This window comes from Salvelinus alpinus, chromosome 2 (genome assembly GCF_045679555.1).
Source record: "Salvelinus alpinus chromosome 2, SLU_Salpinus.1, whole genome shotgun sequence".
In the NCBI taxonomy this organism is placed as follows: Eukaryota; Metazoa; Chordata; class Actinopteri; order Salmoniformes; family Salmonidae; genus Salvelinus; species Salvelinus alpinus.
In genome coordinates this window covers 73,067,815-73,076,737 of record NC_092087.1, presented here as the reverse complement: position 1 = coordinate 73,076,737, position 8,923 = coordinate 73,067,815, and the positions used below count along the sequence as shown (strand labels likewise).

The following is an 8,923-nucleotide window of genomic DNA, read 5'->3' as shown; positions in this document are numbered from 1 at the left end:
TGCATGTGAAACATGCCATTCCTGTGACAGAACTCTGAGATCCAGAGTTGGTCATTAGAGATTGAGAAGGGGTAGAGAGAGAGAGAGTGAGAGAGCGAGAGAGAGAGAGAGAGAGAGAGAGAGAGAGAGAGAGAGAGAGAGAGAGAGAGAGAGAGAGAGAGAGAGAGAGAGAGAGAGAGAGAGAGAGAGAGAGAGAGAGAGAGAGAGAGAGAGAGAGAGAGAGAGAGAGAGCGAAGGGGTGAGAGCCCTCTGGGAGCAGAAGTGCTACTGCTAATTGGCAGTGATAAAGGAATTAAATTAGCCTGATAGAATCTCAGCAGGCAGTAAGGACCCCTCCCCCCCTTTCCCTCCATCCCATCCCCCTCCGTCCTTTCCATCCTAGGAAAGCTTCAGGGAGGTCCTGCGCTGCCTCTCTGGCAGAGTGACCCCTCCACATACACAAACTGACCCCCTCTTCCTCTGCCTCACACCTCCAGAAATCAGGTCCATGCCTCTCCCTTTCCTCCTCTGCTTCCTCGTCCCCTTTTATGCTTCAGGTTTAAATTTGTGGGCTTAAGTAGTTTCCTTGAGGTTGATATAAAGTATGGAAGTCAGACAGATCTACAACTCTAGACAGATATAGAACTCTAGACAGATGTACAACTCTAGACAGATGTACAACTCTAGACAGATGTACAACTCTAGACAGATGTACAACTCTAGACAGATGTACAACTCTAGAAAGATCTACAACTCTAGAAAGATCTACAACTCTAGAAAGATCTACAACTCTAGACAGATATACAACTCTAGACAGATCTACAACTCTAGACAGATCTACAACTCTAGACAGATCTACAACTCTAGACAGATCTACAACTCTAGACAGATCTACAACTCTAGACAGATCTACAACTCTAGACAGATATACAACTCTAGACAGATCTACAACTCTAGACAGATCTACAACTCTAGACAGATCTACAACTCTAGACAGATATACAACTCTAGACAGATCTACAACTCTAGACAGATCTACAACTCTAGACAGATCTACAACTCTAGAAAGATATACAACTCTAGAAAGATCTACAACTCTAGACAGATCTACAACTCTAGACAGATCTACAACTCTAGACAGATCTACAACTCTAGAATACACTTGGAGGATGGACCTGAAACAGGTCTGAAGGGGAAACTGTTACAAACTTGCCAAGACTATCTTGTGCTGATGATTGCCAATTAAAGGAACAACAGGTACACATTTTTCAATCAGATAGCTCTAAATGTCTCCGTAATGTCCTTTCATTTCGTTAAGGGCCAGTGTTTCATTTCATTTTTACTACATGGTTTCATGGTAACGGTTGTTACATTTCATGAAAATATGGAATCACATTGTGGGGGGGATGTGATTTCACATTATGTGGAAAGGATTTCACATTGTGGGGATATGATTTCACATTGCGGGGATATGATTTCACATTATGTGGATAGGATTTCACATTGCGGGGATATGATTTCACATTGTGGGGATATGATTTCACATTATGTGGATAGGATTTCACATTGCGGGGATATGATTTCACATTGTGGGGATATGATTTCACATTGTGTCACACATGCAAGAATGGAACAACTTGTGCAAAGCGCATTTGTTTGTGTTGACTGAGCATCTCTGTAATCTCTGTAGAGAGAGTGACCATGGAGTCGACAGGGTCCTGTTTGACAATACAGACAGTTGCCTTCAATGAAATACGGAGCGTTTACTTTACTTTAGCGTTTTCTTACACATCGATACAGATACCGGTGTTTATCTGAACGGGAATGACATAAATCCTTCTCTTCCGGCCGTGCATTCAGACAAACGAAAGCCGCCGCTATGTTAAATGTGTGTTTCATTAGTAGCGTATCGCTAGTCTCCATTCCCATTCCATTCCCCACCTGGAAACTGATCTGAAATCAGAGTTTGTTATTGTGGGGCCTTGTCCACTCTGGTTAAGATGATCAAATAACCGTCATCTTAATACGTTTCTTCCTGGTATGCTTTCTCTCTCTAATCTTTTATTTGTTTATGTCACGCCAAGGTGATACTGTAGTTTCAAATCAGGCCTTTTTTCTTTTTCCAATTAACAAAGTTTAGATTTCCGTCAAACCATCAAAGCAATCGTGGAACATTCCGGTAACTTGTAAAATGAATCATCCCCGTCTCAGTGGCTGCAACCCAAGTCCTTGTGTTCCCGTCCCGTCCCGTCCAAAATAACAGCTGGCTTTGTGCAAAATATTACACATGTTTGACGCATGCCGGATGATATTGAAACAGTCTGGACTGGAGAGGAGAACAAAAGGAAGAAGGCATAGGAGAATAGCTGGAGTTTTATTTAATGAGAGAGACATTAATTGAATGAACGACTTAAAAGGAATGTGCCTCCCTAACTGCTCCAGTAGTGTATGTAAGGGGTATACAGCTTTTAAATCCGGTGGCACGGTTTTACACTTGACCTGTGATTTCATATTTATATTTTATGTTGACGCTGTTCACTAAGGGCCCGATTCCGACTTGGGAAATGTACGCCTTACCCAGGTACATCTTTCCTACGCACGCCTTTCCTACGCCAAGGGGAAAGTTGTGGTGTCAGATGTATTTTTTACATTTTAAAACGCATTTCCTGCAATTCTACAGAGTTTGACATTACTTATTATGCCTCTCTTGAGGGACATTTTGAGAGGTATTTTGAAAACAAAGTATGAGCAGAAGGATAAGTAGAGCTGGCCAATCAGCGGTCTACAAGCATTTTTTTATGACCGATATACGCCCACACCATTTTGTCATTGGGGTACGTCCAGACCATTCCAACACAGAAAATATGCTTTTTAACATACCTAATTATATTTTTTGGGAAGGAAAAACGATTTAACTTATATTGTAATTAATTACAGGTAATATTTCATTGAATCCTGCAAACACTGGGCAGTTACTTTAAACGCAAACATAACGACTTTAAACTGTGTAACTTATCAATGCGCCATCATACCAGGTCATTTAATGCATAAAAACAAAAACAATTATGAATATATGTTTCAGCAGCAACTGATAGATTAAAAAATACTCTGATCTTGTAGATTATTTAGAAACATTTTAGGGTTGGGAAAGTATGTATAAATCATTTAAAAAATGGTTTGGAGAGCCTTTAGGCAGCAAATATATTGATGAATCAAAAATACTGTGGTTTGATTAATCCTGAAAGTTGTCATATTCAAGTTAAATCCGTGAAATATAGGAAGGTTGAAATTTGATTTCAATAAGGGTTCAACAATAGTCCTAGAAATCTACCCTAATCCTCTCTAATCATGGAACTGTAATGACAATGGTCCTGTCGTGGTGAACCGTGCGCCAGGGTCCAGCTTTATCCTGCTACGTGTGGTCAGAGTTCCATAATGATTCAAATAGGCTACATGTCCCCCAAAAAAATCATCTAAAACTATTGCAATGTCTATTTACAATCCCCTTCCACAAACTGATTACTCATTTACTTAGCTCGTATCAATTTATAACTTATAGTGCACGGAGAATGCTGTTATTTCTATCGGGAAATAGAAAGTAGATGCTTTTTCCAGTTGGAACATGCATAGCTGATGTCTTGGAGCTGTCAGAGTTTTAACTACAGTTGAAGTCGGAAGTTTACATACACCTTAGCCAAATACATTTGAACTCGGTTTTTCACAATTCCTGACATTTAATCCTAGTAAAAATTCCCTGTCTTAGGTCAGTTAGGATCACCACTTTATTATAAGAATGTGAAATGTCAGAATAATAGTAGAGAGAATTATTTATTTCAGCTTTAATTTCTTTCATCACATTCCCAGTGGGTCAGAAGTGTACATACACTCAATTAGTATTTGGTAGCATTGCCTTTAAATTGTTTAACTTGGGTCAAACATTTCAGGGAGCCTTCCACAAGCTTCCCACAATAAGTTGGGTGAATTTTGTCCCATTCCTCCTGACAGAGCTGATGTAACTGAGTCAGGTTTGTAGGCCTCCTTGCTCGCACACACTTTTTCAGTTCTGCCCACAAATTTTCTATAGCATTGAGGTCAGGGCTTTGTGACGGCCACTCCAATACCTTGACTTTGTTGTCCTTAAGCCATTTTGCCGCAACTTTGGATGTATGCTTGGGGTCATTGTCCATTTGGAAGACCCATTTGCGACCAAGCTTTAACTTCCTGACTGATGTCTTGAGATGTTGCTTCAATACATCCACATCATTTTCCATCCTCATGATGCCATCTATTTTGTGACGTGCACCAGTCCCTCCTGCAGCAAAGCACCCCCACAACATGATGCTGTCACCCCCTACTTCAAGCCTCCCCCTTTTCCCTTCAAACATAATGATGGTCATTATGGCCAAACAGTTCTATTTTGTTTCATCAGACCAGAGGACAATTCTCCAAAAAGTACGATCTTTGTCCCCATGTGCAGTTGCAAACCATGGTCTGGCTTTTTTATGGCGGTTTTGGAGCAGTGGCTTCTTCCTTGCTGAGTGGCCTTTCAGGTTATGTCGATATAGGACTCATTTTACTGTGGATATTGATACTTTTGTACCTGTTTCCTCCAGCATCTTCACAAGGTCCTTTGCTGTTGATTGATTTGCACCAAAGTACGTTCATCTCTAGGAGACAGAATGCATCTCATTCCTGAGCGGTATGACGGCTGCGTGGTCCCACGGTGTTTATGCTTGCGTACTATTGTTTGTACAGATTAACGTGGTACCTTCAGGCGTTTGGAAATTGCTCCCAAGGATGAACCAGACTTGTGGAGGGCTACAATTTTTGGCCTGATTCCTTTTGATTTTCCCATGATGTCAAGCAAAGAGGAACTACATTTGAAGGTAGGCCTTGAAATACATCCACAGGTACACCTCCAATTGACTCAAATAATGTCAATTAGCCTATCAGCTTCTAAAGCCATGACATAATTTTCTGGAATTTTACAAGCTGTTTAAAGGCACAATCAACTTAGTGTTTGTAAACTTCTGACCCACTGGAATTGTGATACAGTGAATTATAAGTGAAATAATCTGTCTGTAAACACTGGTTGGAAAAATTACTTGTGTCATGCACAAAGTAGATGTTCTAACCGACTTGCCAAAACTATAGTTTGTTAACAAGAAATTTGTGGAGTGGTTGAAAAACGAGTTTTAATGACTCCAACCTTAGTGTATGCAAACTTCTGACTTCAACTGTACATTGGAGCTGTCAAATCGGTGAGCAGCTGCTCTTGATCATTGTCAGGAAGCCACAAAACCGATACGAATGAATGAATATCAACTTTAAATTCAGTTAATGAAATAATGAGGATTTCTGTCAGCCTAATCAAGGTGTAGATTACATCTCACATTCCAGTGTTCGAACTTGTAAACAAGGCTGCATGGGATTTCTCCTAATGCGACTCCGTGCAGCCAACGGCAATGTCCGCTTTAGGTATAATGCCAGGAGTCGCTTGTGGATTTGACAGCTCTAACGCACTTCCACCTCCAACACTGCCAAAACAACCGTTATGCGGATGTTGGCTAAAGTGGATATGATTGAATAGAGCATTTAGTCTGATTCAGTAAAGCCTCATTTGATCGAAAGTAAACATAGAATGTCAGCTATTACATGTTGTTGTTTTTTTGGGTTAATTGATTGGCAGTTATTAAATGTCTACTAAACCTCACCAAAGTGCTCTTTCATCTGTATATTATGCATCATCTGTAGTTGTCAGGCCCGTTTAATCACATTGACTTGATGCTATAATTTGATCCAAAGGGAACGTCTCAAAACATGCATTGTTAGGCCTATAAGTATGACGTCACCCATTAAACTCTCTGAATACATTTGATTTATTTGGGAATTCCCAGCTCTGGAATGACCCAATGCCCAGCTTTTACCATGGCAGTGTCTGAATCAACAAATAAACCAGGCAAAAAAACAATATTGTTCCAATGTGAAAGGAAAAATAACACACAACGAATAAATCACTGTGGTAACATGAAGCAATTGATGTAATTGTTGTCATGAAGTTTAATGCGTCAGATTTATTAGTTGATATCTGAGCGAGTATGATACATACGACATAGCTACAGCGTTAGCGTAAATATTTCCCCTCTCTCTCAGATCACTTGATGCTGTGTGTGTGTGTGTGTGTGTGTGTGTGTGTGTGTGTATTTGTGTGTGTATTTGTGTGTGTGTGTGTGGTGTGTGTATTTGTGTGTGTGTGTGTGTGTGTGTGTGGTGTGTCTGTGTGTGTGTGTGTGTGGTGTGTCTGTGTGTGTGTGTGTGTGTGTGTGTGTGTGTGTGTGTGTGTGTGTGTGTGTGTGTGTGTGTGTGTGTGTGTGTGTGTGTGTGTGTGTGTGTGTGGTGTGTCTGTGTGTGTGTGTGTGTGGTGTGTCTGTGTGTGTGTGTGTGTTTGAGTGTTCCTGCTGTTATTATGGGCTTTGAGACAGTGAGATGTTGTTGGGTTGTTTAGCAAAAAACAGTAATTTTGTTCGCGAGAAACGATTATTTCTTTATAAGAGAGAGTGGAATTCCAGGGCATGAGAATTACACACATACTACAGCATCGGTGTGGTCCTCAGTCCTGATATATTCAATATTGTCCTGGCTACAAGAGCTGCGGAAAGTAGGCCTAGCTAACTGTCATAAACACCACGTTTTCTTTAATCATAGCCAAGGAAAGTGTCAACATTGAGTGAACCTGGCTGTCGGCCAATAGCCTAAGAGACTGCTGCCAGTTGCGGATGTGTGAATCAAAATGATTGTTTGCGACTGGTGCACTTGAACTATAATGCAAGGCATTACGGCTGAAGTATGAAAAGAAAGATTTAAAATCACAGACGATATCATTATACCCCCTATGTAAGGCTTTAAATTGTGCAAGGAATCTAAAGCAGTAGTGTGTGTGTGTGTGCGCTTTCTCGTCTGTGTGTGTATGTACATCAGAGTGTGTGTGCGCACCTGCGTGCCTGCGTGTTGGTCTGGCACGGCTGAAGGTGTACCATAGCGTGCGGTCATATGTGTCCGTTTATCCTATCAGACTTTTATACCCACTTGTAGAGTGGATTCAAGTGGATTAGATTTCTAGAGTGAATTTAGTCTGAGGTGGGGTCTCCTGGCTGTACGTCAATTATGTGATCCTCTTACTTTCGACTGTATGGAGCACAACTCCCTCTCAACTACTGCTGGTGCGTGTCTAATGTAATGTGTCCTTAGGTCTCCAGATATAGACCAGTCCTAAGTATGCTGTCTATAGGTTAGCGGGGTAGAGGGCATCGAACTGTTGACCCTAATAGTGCACTTCTTTGTGACCAGAGGGGCTCTGGTTAAAAGTCATACGATGTCATTTTGAGACACATTTGGTCCTCAGTGTTGCATCATGCCTTCCATTCTTGAAATGTCTGTCATGTGCTGTAATACCGGGGCGTTCTGCTGCTGATGTAACAAGCCGAATTCATCAACCCCTCCACACAAGGACAACATAAACACACACACCTCCCTTCTCCCCTTCGCCCGCCGAAACCGCTCGAAAACCAAAACAATTGCCGAAGTAGGGACACACAATATTTTCAAATTTTGTCTTCAGGGGCTTTCTGGGTCTAATCTGATTACTTTCAGGGGCGCCCGCAGGATTAAAAGTAAACTGTGCGTGCAGGTGCTTCCCCACCTGTTTGTTTTAAACCAAGGGGCAGAATAGCAAGAGCCTCCTGCTCCCTACCCCTGCTCCCTACCCCTGCTCCCTACCCCTGCCCCCTACCCCTGCTCCCTACCCCTGCCCCCTACCCCTGCTCCCTACCCCTGCTCCCTACCCCTGCTCCCTACCCCTGCCCCCTACCCCTGCTCCCTACCCCTGCTCCCTACCCCTGCTCCCTACCCCTGTTCCCTACCCCTGCCCCCTACCCCTGCTCCCTACCCCTGTTCCCTACCCCCTACCCCTGCCCCCTACCCCTGCTCCCTACCCCTGCTCCCTACCCCTACCCCTGCTCCCTACCCCTGCTCCCTACCCCTGCTCCCTACCCCTGCTCCCTACCCCTGCTCCCTACCCCTGCTCCCTACCCCTGCTCTGACACTCTGGTGCTGGGTGTTGCTATTCCGTCTGGTTTAGGGGGATAGTGAAGGGTTGCGGCGGCAGGGAGACGGAATTCTTGGTGTTTGTGGAATATCGATGACAGGCCTCAGGTCAGTCTGTGACCCCTGAATGTTACAACGGATGGACGGGTGGTTGGGCGGACAGACTGACAGACAGTGAAATTAACATTTTTTGAAAACGTCTTTCAGTGGGTGGTCAGGCTCTAATTAACGTTTTATATGGCTCCAATTAAGTTTGGACTTATATAAATGTATTCAGTAACGAAGTTCTTAGCAGTGAATTTTCTGAACAAATCCATCGCTATATTTAACTAGACCAACAGTTGTCGAGTGGAACTTATCACAACTTGAGCATGACTCCCAGGGTCAAACTTTCTCGTTAATTAGGAAAACAAGGAAGCAGGGCTGTGTGTTAGTGATAGCAATGGGGTCAGTCCAAGAGCCTGGGGACCGTTCAGAGCGAACATCTGCCAATTTTGCAACACACACACAAACACACTCTCTTTAGATCCAACTCTCTCTGGTGGTCCAATGTGGGGTGTTTCTCAGGATGTGCGAGAAACAGTAACAGCATAAATACCACAGTATTTTTCTTTCTAATATTTTTTCTTAGGCGTTATAATTCAAATTACTTTAAAAAAACTTATTGGGGGAATTAAAGGTCCCTTTTACAGTAGGTGTGAGTGTCATTATGAGGACTCATCTTAGCTTGATCCGGCTAACTCAATTATTTGTGCTTAAAGGGATCAGTTAACACATTTTACTACCTGTGGGTCATTAACTAGTGGTGGGTTGCCACGGTAACCCAAAGTCAAGGGTTAGA

At 42.6% G+C, this 8,923-nt stretch overlaps 1 protein-coding gene across 1 annotated transcript in view; it reads left to right on the top strand.

The window, feature by feature from the left end:
* LOC139567711 (netrin-1-like) overlaps positions 1-8,923 on the top strand; it is a 99,342-nt gene that overhangs the window by 37,608 nt on the left and 52,811 nt on the right. The window lies entirely within an intron of this gene.